The sequence below is a fragment of the Thalassophryne amazonica genome, chromosome 11, assembly GCF_902500255.1.
Source record: "Thalassophryne amazonica chromosome 11, fThaAma1.1, whole genome shotgun sequence".
Lineage (NCBI taxonomy): Eukaryota > Metazoa > Chordata > Actinopteri > Batrachoidiformes > Batrachoididae > Thalassophryne > Thalassophryne amazonica.
This window is the reverse complement of record NC_047113.1, coordinates 82,316,101-82,342,703: the sequence shown is the minus strand read 5'-3', so window position 1 is coordinate 82,342,703 and position 26,603 is coordinate 82,316,101. Positions and strand designations below refer to the sequence as shown.

At 41.2% G+C, this 26,603-nt stretch overlaps 1 long non-coding RNA gene across 2 annotated transcripts; it reads left to right on the top strand.

The window, feature by feature from the left end:
• The first annotated feature begins 670 nt into the window (after positions 1 to 670).
• On the top strand, positions 671 to 24,206 carry LOC117520780. 2 transcript variants are annotated; one of them, XR_004563761.1, is made up of 4 exons: positions 671 to 683; positions 5,994 to 6,000; positions 17,708 to 17,713; positions 24,140 to 24,206. It is a non-coding gene; the product is annotated as an uncharacterized LOC117520780 (long non-coding RNA). The 2 variants fall into 2 exon arrangements; XR_004563760.1 differs by lacking the exons at positions 671 to 683; positions 5,994 to 6,000; positions 17,708 to 17,713 and adding an exon at positions 9,377 to 9,389.
• Positions 24,207 to 26,603: the final 2,397 nt, after the last annotated feature.

The window sequence follows — 26,603 nt, the reverse complement described above, 5'->3', positions numbered from 1 at the left end:
ACAGCTAATCGATAACTGACAACTTTCAGTATTGTCTCCAGTACACTTGTAACTAACAAGCTGAATTGCTTCCAGTAGCATCAAAGACGACCACAGGCCCAAATAATAAGTCAGCATTTCTGTCTTTGTGCACTTTGCACACTGTTGGAAACTCCTGTTTACTACATATCTTGCACCAGTAAAAACTGGAGCAGCAAAGTTCAACTCTCTACTCAATAGCAGTGTTGCCGTGAGGTGGAGGTCTTGGAAAATAAAGCAGTGCTGACTTATGGTTTTGATTTTTAAATAAAATTAATACAGATAGAATAACTCCATTAATATCAATTCTGTCATTTGTACAAAGTTAAAATATAACATAGTTATTTTCATTTTAAATAATACACTAATTCTGAAGTTTTGTAACAAACACAAACAGATGCCAAAGGGATTATGGGTAAATGAGCCTCCGCTAACTCTGATTGGTTGACTCATTCTTTCTATGTAAAAACCAACATGTTAATGTGAGGTGTGTGCTGATGTTTACATATAAATGTGTGTTTGTAAAATATGCCATTTTTTTATTTGTTAAAAAAAGGCATTTGCAAAACAAAGCCAAGTTGTGATTATATATATATATATATACATATATATATATATATATATATATATATATATATATATATATATATATATATATAACTGGTGTCACAATAAATAGAACACTGCCATGTACTGGTACCCAGACGCTTAGTACTCAGGGCGAATACTGCCATGAACACTAGTGGTCAGTAGATGGCAGTAGAGACCGTGAAAACTTGCCAAAACAAAATTCCAAATAATCCGTGTCTGCGACATTTATCACTCGAAAATCCAGCCTTTTCTCCCATCTCCTATTTTGACCGGAGGGTGCCAAATGGCACTGCTGGGGTAATTTACAAGTCATTAGGCCACCAGAAACAACACATTACTTTTATCCACACAAAAAAAGCAGTAAGATCATTTGGAATCATCAGCAAACTCAGGCATTTTGTAGATAAGGCTTGTCGATTGACGCTGTATTATTCTTTGATTTATCAATATTTGAATTATGGTAACATAATTTGGGCAAACACATACCCGTCCAACCTCCTTAAAATTTACACACTGCTGAAATGGTTTTTAAGACTGGCAACTTTTTCTAATTCAACAGAAGCTTCTGCACCACTTTTTTAAAAACATTCTCACAGGCTCAAACTGCCGGTCACTCTGGTACTGCCACATTGTGATCTAATGGCTGCACCTACATAAGAAAAGGTGGCCTAATGAGTTGTAAATTACCCCAGCAGTGCCATTTGGCACCACCTTGGTCATGAAAGGAAGAAGTGCCATTTGGCACCACTCCGGTAGTTCGAGTGTTAAGATGCATGAAATTTAATAAACGCAAACTGAATTTCAGACATCTTATATACAAGGTTGGGCAGGATTACTTTGAAAGAATACATGTGGATTGCATGTATGTATGTACATACATTTGGATTACTTGTAATCTGATTACTTTTGGATTACATTTCAAAGTAATCCTACCCAACCTTGCTTATATATATATATATATATATATATATATTACTCTGGAACAAAGATGACACACAGTGTTTGACATAAGCAGGACTAGATAGCAAACAGGAATCGACTGCAATGATTCCAATTGAAAATAATAGAGAAGCAACCTGGGCTTATTCTGGCATTTTTACATAAAATAAACACAATAACAACATCTATAATCCCAGAGAAGATATTCATGAGAGTTTTAGGCACAATATACAAAGAGTTTATTGCTGTTGTCTGTGTAGAGCCTGATCGGAGTGTCTCAAATGCATTTCTTCTGTCGTTAATGAACTGAGATTACCCATAATGCACCTGGACACAGCATGTCCACAGTAAAACCTTCAAAATTAGTGCATTACTTTAAAACTAAAACATATATCTGATATTTTCACTTTATAAAACTTCAGATGTGATGTTAATTTAAATAACTTGTCTGAAATTAGTTTGGTTAAAATTTTAACCATACGAGGTCTGTCCATAAAGTATCGTACCTTTTTATTTTATTTTTTTTAAAAACTACATGGATTTGATTCATATTTTTTCACGTCAGACAAGCTTGAACCCTCATGCACATGCGTGAGTTTTTCCACGCCTGTCGGTGACGTCATTCGCCTGTGAGCACGTCTTGTGGAAGGAGTGGTCCCGCCCCGTCATCGGATTTTCATTGTCTGGAAATGGCGGAATGATTTGGGGTTTTTTTCCATCAGAATTTTTTCAGAAGCTGTTAGAGACTGGCACCTAGAAACCGTTCGAAAAATTTATCTGGCTTTCGGTGAAAATTTTACGGGCTTCACAGAGAATAAGGTCTGTTAGTACAGCTTTAAGGACCCCTTTAAGGACGCTCGGCGCACCGCGCTCCGAGCTGCGATAACACGGCACAAGCCACCGGACCATTTCTAAACGGATGGCTCTGTGGATACGAGACCGTCGTGTGCTCTTTCTCTGGTTATCACAAGAGCTGGACATCAGCCATTTTCTGGCAGATTTCACTTTTAACAAGAGATTTTGTCATGGAAAGCCGCGCGGAGGCTTCGCGCGTCACGACCGAGTAAGCTCCGAGTAAGTAAACTTGTCCTCTGACACGCCGAAATGGAGGTGTTCCTTTGTCTCGCTTCCAAAGTGAATCGGTGCCAGTCTCTAACAGCTTCTGAAAAAATTCTGATGGAAAAAACCCCCAAATCATTCCGCCATTTCCTGACAATGAAAATCCGATGAGGGGGCGGGACCACTTCTTCCATAAGGCATGCTCACAGGCAAATGACGTCACCGACAGGCGTGGAAAAACTCACGCATGCGCACAAGAGTTAAAGCTTGTCTGACGTGAAAACATATGAATCAAATCCATACAGTTTAAAAAAAAATAAAAAGGTACGATACTTTATGGACAGACCTCGTACATTAAAACTGTATGCCTCTAGATGACTAGGATGATACTGCTAGCATATCAATATGGGTTCAGAAGAAATGAGTTTTTTTCTTTTCTGTGAACCAGTTCTCCTTTGCCTGCAGAGGATAGAGCGGTTTCTTCTAGAACCAGTTCTTCTTTGTTTGCAGAAGATAGAACTCAATCAAATCAAAGAAAGCTTTTACTCGGAGGTGACTCAGGTCTGCCCCTGTTAGCCAGGTACTGTGTGTTTATGGAAGCTTTGACCTCGGATCCTACAGACTGCATGCTTTCTGTGGGTGATTACTGGCCGGAAGAGACGTGCTTTTATGTCCTCCTCCCCGTGAGCTGGAAGAACAGGCAGAGTGTGACAGACAGGGTCGAGGCCCGCTGCTGAAATCATGCAGTCCTGCAGAGATAATTGGCGAGCAGCGAGGTTATGTTTGATGGAAACATGCTTTGCAAATTTATCTGCGGAGCAGCGGTGTCAGAGAAGCAGCAGTGTCACAGTCAAACACTGTAAAGCTTTAAAGCTTTCTCTGTGCTCACACCTCACATTCTCAAACAGAACAAATCAGACTCTCTTTGATTAGAACAGGCTCATAAAACCCTCAGCTTAACACACTTTCCACCACAAACACACAAAAAAATGATAATGCACACGATCACTGCCATGCAAAATATTCAAGATTGGGGTTTGACAGAATGTTAATCTGCTGCTTCCTGCAAACCACTGGCTTATTTAAAGTCATACAAATACTAAAACTAGTGTATTTTAACTCAAGAATCATAATACGATAATGTGATAAACCACCAGTCTGTATTATAATCAGATGTGCTTTTGGTCCAGTGGTCATATCAACCAGTTGTCCAAAGAAGCAGTAAAGATCCTGGACTCATGAAGTAGAACATAAATTGGGATCATAAGTGAGTCCACATTTCTGTCCATTGGAACCACAGTCAAACATCCCAATTCCGACAGCACTCCTCATCAGGCTTACAGATTCTGGACCTCCACAGTCTCCAAGACCCGGCCAATCTCCATTGAAGGCATAGCCAGACCAAGAAGATCAGACTGAGAGATGCGTAGCATGAGTTTATGGAGTCTTGAGGTCACTGGACAGAAGTGTTTGGTGATGCAGGAAGACAAAGGTTTTTCAGGTCCTGGTAGTACCTGCTGTAATGCATGGTTGTGAGACTTGACCTCTCACCAGGGACATAAGGTGATGACTGGATGTCATAGCTACTAAGTCTCTTTGGAGGATCCGACCACTTGACTGACTTTCTACACGTAAGCGGCAAGGCCAAAAACCAACATTGAATGCCTGTGACCTTCAATCCCTCAGGGGGCACTGCGTTAAAAACCGACATCTGTGTCAAGTGTCTTACCGCGTGGGCTCAGGAACACTTCAGAAAACAATTGTCAGTTAACACAGTTCGTACTATATCTACAAGTGCAAGTTAAAACTTTACCATGCAAAGCGAAAGCCATACATCAACAACATCCAGAAATGCCGCCACCTTCTCTGGGCCTGAGCTCATTTGAAATGGACAGACACAAAGTGGAAAAGTGTGCTGTGGTCTGATGAGTCCACATTTCAAATTGTTTTTGGAAATCATGGATGTCGTGTCCTCCGGACAAAAGAGGAAAAAGACCATCCAGATTGTTACCAGTGCAAAGTTCAAAGGCCAGCATCTTTGATGGTATGGGGGTGTGTTAGTGCCCATGGCATGGGCAAGTTAGACATCTCTGATGTCACCGTCAATGCTGAAAGGTACATCCAGGGTTTGGAGCAACACATGCTGCCATCCAAGCAATGTCTTTTTCAGGGACGTCCCTGCTTATTTCAGCAAGACAAAGCCAAGCCACATTCTGCACATGTTACAACAGCGTAGCTTCGTAGTAAAAGAGTGCGGGTACTAGACTGGCCTGCCTGCAGTCCAGACCTGTCACCCACTGAAAATGTGTGGAGCATTATGAAGCACAAAATACGACAACGGAGACCCCGGACTGTTGAACAACTGAAGTCGTAGTTCAAGCAAGAATGGGAAAGAATTCCACCTACAAAGCTTCAACAATTAGTGTCCTCAGTTCCCAAATGCTTATTGAGTGTTGTTAGAAGGAAAGGTGATGTAACACAATAGCAAACATACCACTGTCCCAACTTTTTTGAAACGTGTTGCAGGCATCCATTTCAAAATGAGCAAATATTTGCACAAAAACAATAGTTTATCAGTTTGAACATTAAATATCTTGTCTTTGTGGTGTATTCAGTTGAATATAGGTTGAAGAGGATTTGCAAATCATTGTATTCTGTTTTTATTTACATTTTACACAACGTCCTAAATTCATTGGAATTGGAGTTGTAAATACATGCAGACTCCTCACTCAGCTGTACACGTGCTGCGTTCAAAGTATCTACTCATTCCGCAAAGATCACAGTATTGTCAACAAAGTCAACGTTAACAAAGCTTTCTTCATCAACAAAAGCACCTAAGCTGCAGTTTTCCACAACTCTACCCCAAGACCCAATCCATGCAAACACTGAATAGAGTAGGATCCAGAACACATCCCTGAGGAACACCAAAATTCACTGGGAATAATTCAAAGCAAAGTTTATCACTGTGTTTCAAGCTTTGCACTCCAGTGCCCCAACAGTTGGCCTTGTACATCATTTAAGGGTTTTCTTCTTGCAGTGTTGGCAATAATTTAGATCATTATAACTGAGACCAGCACAGGTATTTGCACCTAACAATATGAAATTTGGCCATAAATGTTGACATAGTTAACAAAGCTAAAAACAACTGAAGACACATTTGAAAAGTAAATCGCTCAATAAGGCCTCGGGTCCAATTTTCATCTCAGGGTTTTAGTTTTATGCAGAATACAACCAAGTGTAAGAAGCAATTCACATTTTATTTGTGGATTTATGCACAACATAAATGTTTATTTTCACCATCATGTTGAGCACCGTGGTTAAACTCTATTTAGCTGAGCTGAATGCAGGTAAAAACTGGCTGAGTTCACACTGCGATAGAAACGTAGCAAACGAGTAAAGAAATATCCGCTGTGGATTTGTCCTTTAAGTCCTCTGCTCCCGTTTTGCTCTGTAACAGATGGTCGCTGGCTGTTAAATATCTTATTTCACCATTTCCATTCACACTCAGCAATCGCCATTGAAGTGGGGAATTCATTCCCGTACTTGTGGTATTGTGTCATTGCACCAGATGAATATAAATTGCATCAATTTCCAGTGATAAATGCAGAGACATTGTGCTGTGGATGCAGCATTAGTGAGTAATTGGGAGGAAATGTCAGGGACACATTACAATATGCAGCTGTATACTAATGTGTTTGTCTCCGAATTCTGTCCCAGGCTGAAATGTGTTTCATACTGATGGTGTAATATGGAAAAACACAGCCTGGTCTCCCAATATATCATTATGGGAGCAGTTTTTCATGTTGTTTGGGGTTTGGTGGGTTTTTCCACTTGGCTGTACACCACATGACTGACAGTTTTCTCCTTCATTCAGACAACATAAACCCTTCCTACACCTGATTAGGTGGAAACATCCACTCGTGGAGGTGTAATTGCCATTTCCTGTGGTCTATGCAAATCCAAACAATGGCTAAACATTCTCAGCTTTTCTTAAAGTTAGAAGAACACTCACTAGAATCTGTACTTATGTTGAAAACTGCTTTAGATGTTTGGCAATTAAAGCTTAAGTAGCGTGTTGTCCGTGGGGATCCACAGGCTCTAGACTGGGTAGTTTCTAAAATAGGTAGCTGACATTTTTCAAGGGTGGTAATAAATTGTGCAAAGTTTCTATAATGAGTTGGAATGGCGTGTGACTCCAGAATGTTTTTACAATCTTAGACCTCAACAGTTTTTTTTGAAGAACTCAACCCTTTAATATCCTGTTATTTACATATTTTGATGTTAATTGTCTTGATGTATTTATAAATTGTTGAGGTTCTTGTTATCATATACACAGGGGTGGGCACAGATAACCAAAAAGTTAACTTCGATAAAGATAAAACAATAAACCACCTAAAAATGTATCGGAAGTTACAGGTAACCGATAAATTCTAATATTAACTCTGACACATCTCCAATTTTAATAAAACAAATTTAATAGCTTATAATATTAAAAATAGCAACAGACCAACAACAAGACCACACTTTTCTTTCAACATTTGGACCCTGCTGGAAGCTCTTGTTTGCTACAGCACTGCCAGCACAGTGATACCCTGAAAGCAACCATAAAACCAACTCTCTATCACTTACAATGCTCAGGTCAGGCGCAGGTCTTGAAAAATAAAGTCATGCTGACTTATGGTTTTGATTATAAATAACATCAATACTGATAGAATAACTCCATTATGTCATTTGTACAAAGTTAAAATATAACATATATCTTTTAATGTTGAATAATGCACTAATTCTGAGGTTTTGTAACAAACAGGCAGATCGCAAAGGATTCTGGGTAAAAGTGCCTCTGTTAAACACTGGCTGAGTCTCTCTTTTTGGAGCGAGGTGGAGGGGAAGGCGAAGGGCTACAAATCCCTCCGTTTGGAGGGGTAGGAGGAGCTTACTGCTGTCTCTGAAAAAAACAAACATGGTGCAGAAAGAGCCGCACAAATGAAGCGGCTTTCATTACAAATTACGCTGTTTAGAAAGTTATAACTTGCCAAAAAACTTTACAGGCAGTTGTCTATGACAGCAACATGTATGCTGCTGGATGCATGTTGCGTATGTTGTCGTTCTGAAGAATATCGCAACATCACTCGTGCGCTGCGTTATAATGCATATACACATGAACGATACGATAAGACACTTTTATATCTCACAATGGAGAAAATCACGATAAAGTGTAAGCACGTTAATTTGTATGTTCATAAATCTTTGGATAATATCAATCCCTGCTGTTTCAAGGTCTGTAACGTGTGTGTATTTTGTAAACAAACGGAGCCCTGAACACACTCGTCTAATAAGCTTTCAGGCAGAAAATGAAACGTTTCATCAATGGGAATAAGTTGGAAAATATATACACACACATGTATATGTGTAACACATCACCTGACATCCTAATAGACTGATATTATTTGTCAAGGAAATTTCTAAAGGAAATAAGGCTGGATGCAAAAAAATGGGAGAATTTGAATCAGAAATAAGCTTGTAATTCCATTAAAAAAGTGAAACTTGTATAATGTATACATTCATTGCACACACACAAAAAAAGCCATTTGCAAAGACAAAAAGTTGATTTGACAATCGTCTGACATAACTGGGGTAAAAATAAATAGAACGCTGCTATCTACTGGTTCCCACATGCTTAATGAACACTACTGACCAGTAGATGGCAGTAGAGGCCTTGAAAACAAAATTCCAGATACAGTAATCCCTGTCTGCTACATTTAAAATGCGTGGAATTTAACAAACACAAATAAAACCAACATCTATAAATGCAGAGAATATATTCAAGAGAGTTTTAGGCACTAGAGTTTAATGCTGTTGTCCGTGGGGCCTGAACAGAGTGTCTGAAATGCATTTGTCCTGTCATGATGTACTGAGATTACATCATCCTACCCAAAATGCATTGCGGGTCACAGGATGTGCTCACAAAACCTTAAAAATTAGCACATTACTTTAAAACTAAAACATATATCTGATATTTTCACTTACTAAAACTTCAGACATGACAGTAATTTTAAATAACTTGTCCAAAATTAATTTGGTTAAATTTGAACCATAAGTTAAAAATGTATGCCTCTGGATGACTTAGGTGATATCGCCAGCATATTGGTATGGGTTTAAAGGAAATGTTTTTTTTTTTTTTTGTGTTTTGGGGTTGTTTCTTCTTCATCTGCAGAGGATTGCGATGCTTTTTATACTTGTATAAGTGGCTCTCTTCTGTTTGCAAATGTTATAGCTGTGTGTCTGTTACAAAACTTTTAACAGGTAAGTGCTAAACTAATTTTAAAAGTGCTTGTCACTGTTCAGCTATGTTTATCAGTTTAAAAGTTATTGGACAAAGATTAATCGGAAGATAATTGGTCCGATAATGGTTTTTAAAGTTATCTAAAAAGTTAATCTGATAAAGAAAACATTATCTTCGATAATTATCTGTTATGAGATTATCAGAAGTGTGCCCACCACTGCATATACAGTGAGGCAAATTAGTTGAAGCCTCACAGGACATGTTGTAACATGCCCACCTCGTCCACCATTCAGAAGATTCAGACAGCTTTCAGTGGCTTTTCAGTCGTGTGACTATCTGAGAAATTGTGGACGAGCTGGGCATGTTACAACATGTCCTGTGAGGCTTCATCACGAAGGCGCTTTTGCTGTACCATCAGCTTTGTGCCGATGAATTTCACTGCAAATCTTTTCATGGCAAAATCTTCTGTCACAGTGGAATGTGCCGAAAAAGTGCTGATGTCCACCTCTTCCGCAATTTTCGGATAGTCACACGACGCTCCCACATCACCACAGCGTTCACTTTGGAAATGATCTGGTCATTTCAGCGTATTGATGCCGATCGGAGCACGGCGCGCTCTCCACCATTGTGCGGACGTCTTTAAACCGGTTGTACCATTCCTTAATCTGTGTGATGCCCAGAGGATCGTCACCGAAAGCCGTCTTAATAATCTGAATGGTTTCCACCTGGCTGTCGCCCAGTTTCTGGCAAAATTTGATGCAGTCGCGCTACTCCAGTCGTTCCGCCATTTCCTTGCAAAGAAAAAATGACGAGAGACTTCACCCATTCTCACAGAAAGGCTGCTTACAAGCAAATGATGCAATCAACAGGCATGAAAAAACTCACGCATGCGCACGAAGGTTCAAGGTTGGCTCATGCAAGCACACGTGATTCAAATCCATTGGTTTTTTTAAAAAATAAAAAGGTCGGATACTTTTCTAACAGACCTCATACAAAGCATGCACTGTGTATTCTACAGTGAGAGTGAAGTGAAAGTAAAGGTTTAAAAAATTAATAGGCACCAAAATGAATTCATTCATTAATAATTTTTCATTTACTGCAGCTCACGTAGGCAACGAAAAATCTGGAAGCATTTTTTTCTTTTTTATTTAGTCACGCCCAATGACTGCTGGGATAGGCTCCAGCCACCCCGCGACCCTTAATTAGAATAAGTGAGTATAGAAAATGGATGGATATTTTTGGTTTAGCGGTTGAGTTGTGTAATCCGTGTGTGTGTGTATAATGGGACCATCGAGATGTTTACAGCAACTTGGCTCCTCGTTTACTACATTTTCCTGAGTATACGTCAACCTATTTTTTCTGTATGTGAAACTCACTTGCAACACAGCTTTTCTTTGGGGACAAGTTTAGCAATTGACAGGGACTTGGTGTCACACGTGCATAGCACAGCTTGTGCTGTTATTTCATATAAGGACTGTTAAATTCCAAAAATAATCAAGACAGCCAAATAAACATGGGATGCACAATATATTGGATGTCACTTGATGCAGTTTGAAGAAAAAAAAAAAAAAGACAAAAAACAAGAAATCATCAGATGTAGACAAACAGGGAACTGAACCATAGATTCATGCCAGAAGCCATCAGATTGTGGTGTGTACCATGAGGACCTTTTTCCCCCAAATATAGCCATGATGGAAAAATAAACATACACTGAACACGATAATGGATATTATTTGATGGAGTTTGGGCAAAAGAAATTGTCAGATGGACACAGATTGCTGGCTACAGCATCATAACAACAACAAAAACATGAGTCCATTAAATTTTATCCTCTTTAATTTGGGATTTTTGTGCATTGTTGTTGTCTGCTTTTAATACTGGTATTTATTCTTTTATTATTGAAGTTTATTTTGTGTCATGCTGTGATTTTTGGGAAACATCTACACTCAACAAAAATATAAATGCAACACTTTTGGTTTTGCTCCCATTTTGTATGAGATGAACTCAAAGATCTAAAACTTTTTCCACATACACAATATCACCATTTCCCTCAAATATTGTTCACAAACCAGTCTAAATCTGTGATAGTGAGCACTTCTCCTTTGCTGAGATAATCCATCCCACCTCACAGGTGTGCCATACCAAGATGCTGATTAGACACCATGATTAGTGCACAGGTGTGCCTTAGACTGCCCACAATAAAAGGCCACTCTGAAAGGTGCAGTTTTGTTTTATTGGGGGGGATACCAGTCAGTATCTGGTGTGACCACCATTTGCCTCATGCAGTGCAACACATCTCCTTCGCATAGAGTTGATCAGGTTGTCAATTGTGGCCTGTGGAATTTTTGGTTCACTCCTCTTCAATGGCTGTGCAAAGTTGCTGGATATTGGCAGGAACTGGTACACGCTGTCGTATACGCCGGTCCAGAGCATCCCAAACATGCTCAATGGGTGACATGTCAGGTGAGTATGCCGGCCATGCAAGAACTGGGACATTTTCAGCTTCCAAGAATTGTGTACAGATCCTTGCAACATGGGGCCATCCATTATCCTGCTGCAACATGAGGTGATGTTCTTGGATATATGGCACAACAATGGGCCTCAGGATCTCATCACGGTATCTCTGTGCATTCAAAATGCCATCAATAAAATGCACCTGTGTTCTTTGTCCATAACAAATGCCTGCCCATACCATAACCCCACCGCCACCATGGGCCACTCGATCCACAACATTGACATCAGAAAACTGCTCACCCACACGACGCCACACACGCTGTCTGCCATCTGCCCTGAACAGTGTGAACCGGGATTCAGCCATGAAGAGAACACCTCTCCAATGTGCCAAACACCAGTGAATGTGAGCATTTGCCCACTCAAGTCGGTTACAACGACGAACTGGAGTCAGGTCGAGACCCTGATGAGGACGACGAGCATGCAGATGAGCTTCCCTGAGACGGTTTCTGACAGTTTGTGCAGAAATTCTTTGGTTATGCAAACCGATTGTTTCAGCAGCTGTCCGAGTGGCTGGTCTGAGACGATCTTGGAGGTGAACATGCTGGATGTGGAGGTCCTGGGCTGGTGTGGTTACACGTGGTCTGCGGTTGTGAGGCTGGTTGGATGTACTGCCAAATTCTCTGAAACGCCTTTGGAGACGGCTTATGGTAGAGAAATGAACATTCAATACACGAGCAACAGCTCTGGTTGACATTCCTGCTGTCAGCATGCCAATTGCACGCTCCCTCAAATCTTGCGACATCTGTGGCATTGTGCTGTGTGATAAAACTGCACCTTTCAGAGTGGCCTTTTATTGTGGGCAGTCGAAGGCACACCTGTGCACTAATCATGGTGTCTAATCAGCATCTTGATATGGCACACCTGTGAGGTGGGATGGATTATCTCAGCAAAGGAGAAGTGCTCACTATCACAGATTTAGACTGGTTTGTGAACAATATTTGAGGGAAATGGTGATATTGTGTATGTGGAAAAAGTTTTAGATCTTTAAGTTCATCTCATACAAAATGGGAGCAAAACCAAAAGTGTTGCGTTTATATTTTTGTTGAGTATATATATTGTTCTTGTTCTTTTTAGGCGGCACGGTGGATTAGCACTGTTACATCATTTCCCACTTAATCCTTTCTGTGTGGAGTTTGTGCAAGATCCCTCCAGTTTTCCAGGTTTCTCCCACTTCCAAAGTCATGCAGGTTAGTTGATCTGGTGACTCTAAATTGACCTTAGATGTGAATGAGTTTTTCTGTCCATATATGACCCTGTGATAGACTGTCAGCCTGTCGAGGGTTAACTCCTTCTCTCACCCAATGACCACTGCGATAGAATCCAGCAACCCTTGACTGGAATAAGCGGTTAAAGAAAATGAATGAATTACTATTTTTATTATTAACAAAAGCATGATTTCGGTATGACAAGTTGCACTGGGGTATAAGTTGCAGGACTTCCCAAACTAGAAAAAAAAAGCCCAACATAATCCACAAAATGTGTTATTATTCAAGACTAAAAAAAACAAAACAAAAACACTGGGAAAAAAAGTCAGCTGGATGAATAGCAAAACATCATGAAGTTCCAAGAATTTCCGGTGCTTGAGAGTGAATTGTCCGGATATGTCCATCCTGGATGACTGACAGCCTTCACTGTCTGATTTTATCAAATTAAAAAGTTCAGTCCTTTATGGGGCTAATTAGCTTTTACTTTACAATAGAAGTAAAGCCCAGATCTGAAGCCATTGTCCTGTGCTGGAAACTGGTCATTTGTAAGTGACTTTCTACCCCAAGTGAAGGAGTTCATGTATCTTCCCTCTCTAATCCACAACTGAAGATAATATGAAACTAGAACGGAGGTTTGAGGTTTCTTCCTCAGTATCATCACAGGGAGTTTTTCTTACCACTGTTGCCTGTGTTCTTGCTCTCGGGGTTGGAAAGGTTGGACCTTACTCATGTGAAGTGCCTTGAGGCAACTTTGTTGTGATTTGGTGCTATATAAATGAAATAAATTGAAAGAAATGGACTGTCGGATTGGGGTGGCATCAGCACCAATGTGGCCTTCGATTTAGAGTCAGAGAGCAGACTGAGCCAAGATCCCATTGGTCTACCCGCCGGGTATAGCTCAGTGGAGTAGGACCTGGATGATTCCATATGTGTGCTTTAGGCTACTTATCTATATCCTTGGCAAGTCCATCCCCATCACCTGAAAGTAGTCATCTATCTGCTGCTGCTGGCAATATGTGGGTGTGTCATTGGCCTTTTCCAGTCGTTGTAGTCCACCACACTGAGACAGCCTCAGGAATGAGCACCACATCAGCATTCCCCTAAGTAACCATTCATATGTCACAAAGTTATTCCTGCGGTTCACAACGGTCCTGTGGAAAGACTTGGTACCAAAGACAATCTCTCACCTTCGTACTGATTGAAACCAGAAAGCAAATCCCCCTAAATATACAAATCCTTTACATTCCACACTACATATTTCTTCATGAAATTGTGACCAGAAAGAATGACATCATGGACACGCATGTTCAAAGTATGCCTGTGTCTCTGTCTGTTACTGAGGATGTCTTGGCTGCATGGCTTAACTTCATGTAAGTGTGACCCTGATCTGGAAAAGTGGTTGAAATGGATGGATGATTCAAATGTTACGTTCAGTTGGATCGTGTGTGTGGGTACACGTTGCCACTCTTGCTGCACGGAATGACACCTTAGTTCCACACCAGTCACCACCTCCATGTGGTACTGAGATGATGTTCTTTTTTTGTTCCCCCCAAACCCTCTAATTATTTTCTTGTCAATTTTTTTAACCAAGCTTTTGGTCTATACCTTTTGGCAGCATTGCCTGAAATCCTGAAAATAGAATTCTGTCTTCTCTTTGCTTTAATGAGCTATTACAGCAATTTTCTTCTGAACAAAGAAGGCATTCCAGTTGCGGTAGCACGTATGACTGGGATCGCAAACTTAACTGGGATTTGTTATTCAGCCCGTGTGGGAGTAAAAAGTGATAACCCTTAATCACACCATTGCAATTAGTGCAGTGGGAAATTTCCCCAGAGGGAGGGTGGTCAGGACATGTTCAGGCAGTTGACATAAAAACAGCTCTTTAGTCTGCGATGCTTCACTCAACAACACCAGGTTTTCTGCAGATGCTGCTTGATACATCATTGTCTTTTGGAGTTAAGTTCAGTCTTGGTAAAGATCATTATCTCATCACACAATAAATACAGAAAAAGCTGGCAAGATACGTATAGGTTAAAGGTAAGACATGTTTTACTTCCTAAAGACCCAATAACGGCAACCAATAATTTAATGCCTTAATCTGTTCTCTTTATCTATTTATCTATTACAGAATTCAGCTTTAATCATTACTGTTAGATATAATCTATAGATCTATTACAGAATTCAGCTTTAATTATTATTGCTAGAAATCTTACACAAAAAGAACTTTCACTTTAATTCTTTATGGTTACTGGGCTTTAATGTATTCTCTTTATCTATTCATCTTTTATGGTTACTGGGCAACCTGACACTCTGGATGACCAGGTCAAGCTGCCCTTTGGTCACACTGTTCATGACATATATGAGTTGGTGGCCAAAGTCTTTCCAAACCTCCACCGTAACTACCATAACCACAACTGGCTCAGCAAGCGTGTTATCCTTGCTCCAAAAAACTTGGCAGTGCATGACATCAATGCTAAGCTTCTGGCCCAGCTTCCAGGACAGGCCTCCAGCTACATGTCAATTGACAGTGCCTGATCCAGATGAGGTGGTTAACTACCCAGTTGAATTCCTTAACAGCCTGGCATCAGCAGGCCTCCTACCACACAGCTTGGTCCTCAAAGTTGGTGCACCAGTCATGCTCCTGCGGAATCTCGACCCACCCAAGCTCTGCAATGGAATGCGACTCACAATTAAGAAGTTGATGCCAAGAGTTCTGGAGGCCACAGTAATGACAGGCAAGGCCAAGGGAGAAGATGTCTTTATACCAGGGATTCCACTTATCCCATCAGACATGCCATTTGAGTTCAGGCATCTGCAGTTCCCAGTCAAACCCAGCTTTGCAATGTCCATCAACAAGACTCAGGTACAGTCCCTTAAGGTGGTTGGACTGAATCTGGCAGAGCCTGTGTGCTCCCATGGCCAGTTTGAGAGAATTAGGTCTTTTGTGTTCATAGAAAATGTTTTAGATCTTTGAATTCAGCACATGAAAAATAGGAGCAAAAAGAAAAGTGTTGCATTTGTATTTTTGTTCAGTGTATAAATGGACAGGTTAACAAAAGATCATTTATTGCTTCCAAGAGGCCATTAACAAAGCTTATCTCAAACATTCAGAATCAGGCCCACCCTCTCTCTCTCTCTCTCTCTCTCTCTCTCTCTCTCTCTCTCTCTCTCTCTTTCTCTCTTTCTCTGTTTACTGCATTTATTCCATCCATCCATCTTTGGGTTGTGGATAATTAAAGCTTCTGAATGGAACCAAGTCAGAACTTCATTAGCGCTGACATTCCAGAGAAAGATATATTAAAGAAAAAATAATATTCAAGAAAGAGGCGGAGTTAAGATAAAGGAGTGTTTGAAAGGCAGTGGAACAATCAGCCTTTATTGGGTGGAAGGTCACTTCACTAATGAGGGTGTGGAGATGTGAAGCGCGAACCCTCAAAAAACTGGCCCCACTGGAAGAAATGGTATTGTGGGGGTGGGGTCAGATGGGAACAGTGGGACAGACTGGGAGTGGGGGAGTAGGAGGCAGGTCACACATGAAATGAACTTAAAGAGATCTGAGAGCTGCTCATTAAAATTAAAACACTCATTAAAGCTAATTGGCAATTTAAGGAATCTGGAGAATCTTTCCGACTCGATCTGGCTCTGACTGTCCCTGCTTGTCACTCACAGTGGCCAGGAAAGTCTCCGTTCCTGATTTTAAAGACCTCCAACCAGACAGTGCTCCATCCTCAAACGGGAACAGCCTGAGCCCGCAGTGCACACATCTCTGGTGTGTTTGTCATCTGCACAAATATGACTGCTTTTCTTCCTGTCTTAAATCTGGGATGGGAGTCCATCCAGAAAGTATTCACAGAGCATCACTTTTTTTCCACATTTTGTTATGTTATAGCCTTATTCCAAAATGGATGAAATTCATTTTTACCCTAAGTATTCCGCACACAATACCCCATAATGACTACGTGACAAAAGAGAGATTTTTGTAAATTCATAAAAAAACAACAACAACAACAACAAAAAATAAATAAATAACATGTACATCAGTATTCACAGTCTTTCCCATGAAGCTGAAATTGAGTTCAGGTGCCTCCTGTTTCCACTGATCATCTTTGAGATGTTTCTAGAGCTCAACTGGAGTCCACCTGGAGTAAATTCAGTTGATTGGACATGATTTGGAAAGATACACACCTGTCTACATATAAGGTCCCACAATGGAAAGTCAGAGCACAAACCAAGCATGAAGTCAAAGGAATTGTCTGTAGACCTCCGAGACAGGATTTGTCTCTCAAATCTGGGGAAGGGTCCAGAAACATTTATGCTGCTTTGAAGGTCCCAATGAGCACAGTGGCCTCCATAAATGGAAGACATTTGAATCCACCAGGACTCTTCCTAGAGCTGGCAGCCTGTCTAAAATGAGCAATGTTTAAAAAGTGAAGTGCTGTGAATGCTTTCTGCATGCACTGTAAATGCCTATTTTAGGATGCTTCTTTTTGTCATTGGCAGGTTTTATGATGGACAATCCACCATGTGTCTGAACATCAACTGGCAGAATGTTTGACTCATTCAGAGTCATTCCTGGTAATTTTCCCTTTGTGTTATTTGGTATTTTCCTCTTCTGATAATTCATACACATTCTTACTACCAGCTCATCACATTTTGATGGCAGGTCAGTGCCCTTTGTACACCACTACATGAAGTGGGGGAATAACAGACAAAACTATCTGCTTGATTTCCACATCATCAAGCAACATTCATCTCTCTTTGAGTTAGTTATGGCTGGCATTGCCATTGTGTGTCACACAGTGATGCAAACAGCTGCCCAGCTATCAAAAATTGACATTCAGTCAAAACTAACCTTTGGCATCAAAATGTGATGAGTTGGGCGTGAGAATGTGTAGCTAATTCTGTTAATGCTCCCTCTGTGCCATGTGGCATTTTCCTCTTGTGATGTGCAATGTTGGTGCTCTTATTGTGTGTTCACTCTGGCTACTTAAACTTCTGCATCTTGGATATCATATTATAAAGTCTTACGAGGACCCTATTCTAATTGTACTGTTTATTATTATTATTATTTATTCAGAATGTATTAGGGCCCAAGTAGGACAAAGTCCTACGAGGACCCTATTGTAATTGTACTGTTTATTCTTCTTCTTCTTACTATTATTATTATTTATTTATAATGTATTAGGGCCCGAGTCAGTGCTGGATCCAGAGTGAAAATCTGACAGATGCATTTTTGCCCAATGATAAAATAAAAATCGTACGCGTCTTGTTATTCAGTAATCTTCATTCTTTTATTCGTGTGCAACATACACTGTCACACGTCTTTTAATATATTTATTATACTTCATGGACCATAGAGAACACTTCTTATTTGTATAAATATGATGTCCTAAAAAACTACACTATAACAAAAATTGACATGGTGGATCCTTGATCTCTGGACATAAATACGAATAAACAAAATCTGTAGTTTTTGTCAAAAGCATTTCCTTTCAGACATTATTTGCATGAATATCTTTCCATACATCTGAGCTGAGCTCTTACAGCTGCTGTGCTGCACGTCAGGATGTAATTTGTAAAGAAATACAGCACGTCTCATTTTGGGAGGAAAAAAACATTTTAGTCGATTGTAGTTTCTTGTCTGTATTACAACTTTTGTAAGAGGTGTCATTTTATTTAAAGTGGCAATTCATTTTGAAGTTATTAATACCGACCAGACTCTGTCTCAGCAGAGAGCAGCGCAGCGCTTGGAGCTGTGCCAACGGAATGGAGGACGATTGTCATATCTTGACTGCAACAAGAAAAGAGTCCAGTTAGTGACTTTAATCCACACAAAAGTGACTCACGGTATTTTAATGGCTTTGAGAGGGGTTAAGAAGCGGACTTGCCATTTCTGAAGAGTAGCAAATCAAAGAACCAACAAGCTAGTGGATCGAAGCATTGCTTCAATGGTTCACACTTCAAAGTGGAGTCGCGCTGCAGAAACGATTGATTACAGACTCACTGCAGACCAAACCCTGAATATCCGACTTTATTTGTATGTCTTTATGACTCTGAAACTCTGAAAAATCTGTATAATTTACGCACAATCCGTATAGGTTGACATGTATGGTTGGAAAACCACCAAAAATGTAATTTCAGTCATCATAGAATGCCTTTCAAACCCACTATTGTCTGAAAACTATTTATAAATCACTCACTGTTTCTTGCTGAAATAAGTGCCCAGTTTAACTTCCACAACTTTTTTCCTGGATGCCATGATCATCGACTCGACTAGATTGACACTATGTTTGTTTGATCCTGTTTGAATTTTCCTGTGTACACATGCGTGGTGCATTGTGGGATCAAATCAAAAGCTGTGTTCACCGCAGGGACACGTTTGGCACTATTCGGGATTATTTGAGTTTTTTTTTTTTTTACCGATGACGAATGATGCGTAAAAAAATCTGACCGATGCAACTGCATCGGTCCAAACCAGTCTGGATCCAGGCCTGCGAGTAGGACAAAGTCCTATGAGGACCCTTTTTTAATTGCGCTGACCTAAAAATGGGACCATCTTTGGTCCCCATCTGACCCAACAATCAGAAACAGACTTCATGAGGGCGCCTGAGGGCCCGACGTCCTGTAGTGGACCCTGTGCTCATTGGCCGGCACCATGGAGTTTGACTGGCATTGGCTGCAAAACACCAGAATTGGCAGGTCCACCACTGGTGCCCTGTGCTTTTCACAGATGAGTTCAACCTGAGCACATGTGACAGACATGAAAGGGTCTGGAGACACTGTGGAGAACTTCATGCTGCCTGCAGCATCATTCAGAATGACCGGTTTGGTGGTGGGTCAGAGATGGTCTGGGGTGGCAGATCCCTAGATGGACACGTAAACCTCTACAATCTAGACAACGATACCCTGAATGTCAGGGTGTCGACACCCAATTGTCAGACCCTGTGCTGGTGCAATGGGTCCTGTGTTCCTCCTGGTGCACCACAATGTGCAGGTAGTTCCTGGAGGATGAAGGAATTGATACCATTGACTGGCTCCAATACTTGCCTGACCTAAATGTAATACAACACCTCTGGGACATTCTGTTTCAGTCCATCTAACACTACCAGGTTGCACCTCAGACTGTCCAGGACCTAAGTGATGCCCTGTTCCAGATCTGGGAGGAACCCCCCCCCGCGTCATCTTATTAGGAGCATGTGGGGGTCACACAAAGTACTGAGTACCATTTTGAGTTGCTGCAATGAAATTTTGGCAAAATGGACGTCTGCCACATCATTTATTCATTTTGATTGTTGGGGTGTCTCTGTAGGTTGACAGTTTTCATTTCAATCAACTGATGTGGCTTCCTTTTGTTCCTAACAAATGTCTCAGTACATATCAGGAAATATATCCAGCATGATTTTGAGATCTGATGTGTTTTCAAAGTGTCCTTTAATTTATATTTAAGAAACTAGATTTGTTTTAAACCACTTTCCAACTTCAATCATACTGTTTACTTCTTTTTAACGTGTGTAAACTAAACATTTTTTACACATTATTGTGGTTTTGTCCCCTGTGGATCTTCAGCACCACAGAACCTTTGTTGGTGTTGTGCTTCTGTCTGCTTTTCATGCAGCCACATCATTAGCGCTGCTGATTTCAGGCTTTAAATGACTGAAATCAGATTTCCTCCATGCAGGTTTGTGTTTATCTGCAAATTTCAACCTGCATGTTATGTCAGCACAGGCTCCACCCTGCTTGACCATCATTGCCTGGGCATACAAACAGCCACACTTTTGCATGGTCAAAATTAAACAAATGTGAGCTTTTTGTGAGTTCTGGCTTTGCAATGTGTGCTGCACCAAATATGCACCGATACAAACATGCAGCTTCACAATAAAATGTCCTCTACTGGATTTTTTTTTGGGGGGGGGGTTATTAAAACATGTCCCCCATTATGTTTGGTGGTGGGTCAGAGATGGTCTGGGGTGGCAGATCCCTAGATGGACACGTAAACCTCTACAATCTAGACAACGATACCCTGAATGTCAGGGTGTCGACACCCAATTGTCAGACCCTGTGCTGGTGCAATGGGTCCTGTGTTCCTCCTGGTGCACCACAATGTGCAGGTAGTTCCTGGAGGATGAAGGAATTGATACCATTGACTGGCTCCAATACTTGCCTGACCTAAATGTAATACAACACCTCTGGGACATTCTGTTTTAGTCCATCTAACACTACCAGGTTGCACCTCAGACTGTCCAGGACCTAAGTGATGCCCTGTTCCAGATCTGGGAGGAACCCCCCCCGCGTCATCTTATTAGGAGCATGTGGGGGTCACACAAAGTACTGAGTACCATTTTGAGTTGCTGCAATGAAATTTTGGCAAAATGGACGTCTGCCGCATCATTTATTCATTTTGATTGTTGGGGTGTCTCTGTAGGTTGACAGTTTTCATTTCAATCAACTGATGTGGCTTCCTTTTGTTCCTAACAAATGTCTCAGTACATATCAGGAAATATATCCAGCATGATTTTGAGATCTGATGTGTTTTCAAAGTGTCCTTTAATTTATATTTAAGAAACTAGATTTGTTTTAAACCACTTTCCAACTTCAATCATACTGTTTACTTCTTTTTAACGTGTGTAAACTAAACATTTTTTACACATTATTGTGGTTTTGTCCCCTGTGGATCTTCAGCACCACAGAACCTTTGTTGGTGTTGTGCTTCTGTCTGCTTTTCATGCAGCCACATCATTAGCGCTGCTGATTTCAGGCTTTAAATGACTGAAATCAGATTTCCTCCATGCAGGTTTGTGTTTATCTGCAAATTTCAACCTGCATGTTATGTCAGCACAGGCTCCACCCTGCTTGACCATCATTGCCTGGGCATACAAACAGCCACACTTTTGCATGGTCAAAATTAAACAAATGTGAGCTTTTTGTGAGTTCTGGCTTTGCAATGTGTGCTGCACCAAATATGCACCGATACAAACATGCAGCTTCACAATAAAATGTCCTCTACTGGATTTTTTTTTTGGGGGGGGGGTTATTAAAACATGTCCCCCATTATGTTTGGTGGTGGGTCAGAGATGGTCTGGGGTGGCAGATCCCTAGATGGACACGTAAACCTCTACAATCTAGACAACGATACCCTGAATGTCAGGGTGTCGACACCCAATTGTCAGACCCTGTGCTGGTGCAGTGGGTCCTGTGTTCCTCCTGGTGCACCACAATGTGCAGGTAGTTCCTGGAGGATGAAGGAATTGATACCATTGACTGGCTCCAATACTTGCCTGACCTAAATGTAATACAACACCTCTGGGACATTCTGTTTTAGTCCATCTAACACTACCAGGTTGCACCTCAGACTGTCCAGGACCTAAGTGATGCCCTGTTCCAGATCTGGGAGGAACCCCCCCCGCGTCATCTTATTAGGAGCATGTGGGGGTCACACAAAGTACTGAGTACCATTTTGAGTTGCTGCAATGAAATTTTGGCAAAATGGACGTCTGCCGCATCATTTATTCATTTTGATTGTTGGGGTGTCTCTGTAGGTTGACAGTTTTCATTTCAATCAACTGATGTGGCTTCCTTTTGTTCCTAACAAATGTCTCAGTACATATCAGGAAATATATCCAGCATGATTTTGAGATCTGATGTGTTTTCAAAGTGTCCTTTAATTTATATTTAAGAAACTAGATTTGTTTTAAACCACTTTCCAACTTCAATCATACTGTTTACTTCTTTTTAACGTGTGTAAACTAAACATTTTTTACACATTATTGTGGTTTTGTCCCCTGTGGATCTTCAGCACCACAGAACCTTTGTTGGTGTTGTGCTTCTGTCTGCTTTTCATGCAGCCACATCATTAGCGCTGCTGATTTCAGGCTTTAAATGACTGAAATCAGATTTCCTCCATGCAGGTTTGTGTTTATCTGCAAATTTCAACCTGCATGTTATGTCAGCACAGGCTCCACCCTGCTTGACCATCATTGCCTGGGCATACAAACAGCCACACTTTTGCATGGTCAAAATTAAACAAATGTGAGCTTTTTGTGAGTTCTGGCTTTGCAATGTGTGCTGCACCAAATATGCACTGATACAAACATGCAGCTTCACAATAAAATGTCCTCTACTGGATTTTTTTTTTTGGGGGGGGGGGGGGGGGTTATTAAAACATGTCCCCCATTATGTGGGCGCACGGATGCACATGTGGCAGTGTTTGGTTTTAGATTTCGCAGATGAAACCTGATTTGTGCACAGTGCTGATTTCACAGCGTTTGTTCGTTCGTACTGTGAAACCTGAAGCTCAGCTTTTATCTGATTTATCAGCACATTTTTTTTTTATATATACACAATGTCTGCTTTCAATCTCCAGTGACAAATGTAGTTTAGTTTATTGGAGCTCCCAAGATGGAATATGAACAGTATTCTGGGAGAAAACTCAGCAAAAATTCACTGTGCACATACACATGCGCGCGCACACACACACACGGCAGGCCTAATAAACACGCAGCGATATTAACATGTGTTTTGGGATCTTAATTACTTGTGTTTGTGTGTGTGTAAGTGTGTGTGTGTGTGTGTGTGTTGGTGTGTGTAAGAACGTGCGATTTATAACGAGCTCCCGGCAGCTCCACTTACCTCAGTGAGCTTTCACTAAATTGGACGATTACTCACTCGGGCCGGTAAACATGACACACAATAATTGGCGCTTGCAGATTTTACTTATTAGTATGATGTATTGAGCGTCTCGCACGCCGGCCACAAACGAAATCCATAAACGTTTCCTGTTTGTTTATCTGTGTCCAAAGGTCAGAGAGAGAAAGAAAGAAGCTCATTTCAGCAGCAGATATGTTTACTGCAGTTCACTGAAGATTTTAAACACAATATAGAGTTTGTGCAGCCAAAGGCCACTTGTTGTTGGATACTGTGACAGCGATTTTTCTGAAAATCATAAAAAGTGACCATTCACATGTGAGAGCTTGCCGGGTTCCATTAAAATTGACAACTTTTGACTTTTCAACAAAAAATGACAATGAAGTCGGACTCCCGTCGCAATAATTTGACACCCAGTCGTGTGCAGTTTTTGGCACATACAAAATCAGACACCCAGTCGGTCCTGAAAATGTTTGTAATCTATGGTCAAAGTGGCACTGTGGAACATTGTAAGCAACTGTTAAACATGGTTACAAAATTTGAGACTTTGGTATACATGGGTCTTAGATGCATCTTTTAATTTCATTCTACAAGATGGCTTGGTATTTTATTTCTTTAATGTATCTTGAAATAAATCATTTCTGCTTGAATGCAGGTTTTGCTGCTCATTTATTTTGATGCTGGGCTACATTTTAAGATGAGATTAAAATACTATACAGATTGCTTTCTGTTTTGGGGTGAGTAGTGAAAATTGCTGGAACAGAGAGTGCGGCACAGTGAGTGATGCACACAGCTCCCCTCATTACTCTGGCAAAAACACCAGTATCATCATATGTGTAATATAGCCAGTGGTGGGTACAGCTAACCAAAACGTTAGCTTCAATAACAGATACTGTGTAACACGATTTTTGTTCCTGGCAAGTAAGTGTCTTTTTCCAACTACATCTATTGCAAAACAATAGAAAAAGCCCATTTTTCATGCCAAACTTTGTATTTTTGGGCTGCACGGCAATTTTATCCCCTCAAAACAGCTATTTTTGACAAATTTTCTGACTTTTTCACAATAAAACTAAAATACGGAACATAACTGCAGCAAGGTTTATTTTCAAACATTTGAAAACAATTTTACAAAGTTAAAAATGAACAGTTTTACTTGATTTATGAATGTGCAATGAATCACTTTCCCTTATCAGACCCCAAATGTTGTGTGGGCCGCCAGAAGAGGAGGTACTGCTGGCCCACCACTAGAGGGCGCCCTGCCTGAAGTGCGGGCTTCAGGCACGAGAGGGCGCTGCCGCCACAGACACAGCCGGACAGCTGTCACCCATCTACGCTTCATCATACTACTCCATAAAACCCGGACGTCATCTCCACCTCATTGCCAAGATATCATCTACCTGTGAAGGTAATTCTCTGCTAAACTGAAAACACTGACTAATAGTCTGAACTTCTTTGCAGCTGTTTTCCTGTAAGTGTTTCCTTATCTGTGGGATTGGCGTTTGGTGTGATCAGCGACGGCTTCGCTTCACACTCCAACCAGATAAGTGGTTAACAGGAGCTGCACGAGCGTGTGATTAGAGGTGGAGGTGACTTTCCACCTTCTGACTGTTTTTGTTACTGAGTGTGCACACACCCACATCTCACTGTTTGTGCTCCTCACCAGCAGTACCAGATCCGACAGTCGGGGACGGTGATCACCTGGGAATTCGGGACTTGGCGGCTCCAGTATTCACCAGGTTCAGTGGCGGCGGAAATCGTGTGGTTCCGGCTCTTCTCAGGACAGACATCTTCTATCCTCGAGCCTGCCCACACGTCACCTTTGTGTATTGACTGCTATCATATTCTGAGATTGTCTGTATAGTCGTTGTGCACATTCACAACATTAAATTGTTACCTTTTGGCTCATCTATTGACCATTCATTTGTGCCCCCTGTTGTGGGTCCGTGTCACTACACTTTCCCCAACACCAAATGTAGTCCCCCATCATGTTTTCATTGTAAGATCCCTGATATCTGTGTTCAAAGTCTATATGTCTTGGTGGAAGCACTCCCCATGTTCTTCTGAGTATGCCCCCATGTTTCCCTTGAAGTTGTCAAGATGAGCATCCAGAATGTGGACCTTCAGTGACATCCTACAGTCCATTTGGCCAGTTTTTCACCAAAGTCTCAACCAGTTCCACATAATTGTCAGCCTTGTGGTTGCCCAGAAACCCATGGACAACATCAACAACATGCCTCCTGTTCCTTTGCTGTCAGTTTCTTTGGAAATTCAGGGCACTCTATGATTTTCTTGATTTGCGGTCCAATGAAAACACCAGCTTTCACTTTTGCCTCTGACAGCTTTGAGAAAAAGTCTTGAAGATACTTGAATGCTGCAGACTCTTTGTCAAGCGCTGTGACAAAGTGTTTCATGAGACCCGGTTTGACGTGCAGAGGAGGGAACAAAACCTTGTAAGGATCCACCAATGGTTCATGTTCAATGTTATGGCTTCCAACTGAGAATTCAGTCCTTTCAGGCCACTGCTTCTGGTGATAATGTGCTGCCCTGTCTCTACTGTCCCAAAGGCAGAGAAAACAGGGAAACTTGGTGAAACCTCCCTGGAGTCCCATCAAAAATGCCACCATTTTGAAATCCCCAATGACCTCAATCAATCAATCAATCAATCAATTTTTTTATATAGCGCCAAATCACAACAAACAGTTGCCCCAAGGCGCTTTATATTGTAAGGCAAGGCCATACAATAATTATGTAAAACCCCAACGGTCAAAACGACCCCCTGTGAGCAAGCACTTGGCTACAGTGGGAAGGAAAAACTCCCTTTTAACAGGAAGAAACCTCCAGCAGAACCAGGCTCAGGGAGGGGCAGTCTTCTGCTGGGACTGGTTGGGGCTGAGGGAGAGAACCAGGAAAAAGACATGCTGTGGAGGGGAGCAGAGATCGATCACTAATGATTAAATGCAGAGTGGTGCATACAGAGCAAAAAGAGAAAGAAACAGTGCATCATGGGAACCCCCCAGCAGTCTACGTCTATAGCAGCATAACTAAGGGATGGTTCAGGGTCACCTGATCCAGCCCTAACTATAAGCTTTAGCAAAAAGGAAAGTTTTAAGCCTAATCTTAAAAGTAGAGAGGGTGTCTGTCTCCCTGATCTGAATTGGGAGCTGGTTCCACAGGAGAGGAGCCTGAAAGCTGAAGGCTCTGCCTCCCACTCTACTCTTACAAACCCTAGGAACTACAAGTAAGCCTGCAGTCTGAGAGCGAAGCGCTCTATTGGGGTGATATGGTACTACGAGGTCCCTAAGATAAGATGGGACCTGATTATTCAAAACCTTATAAGTAAGAAGAAGAATTTT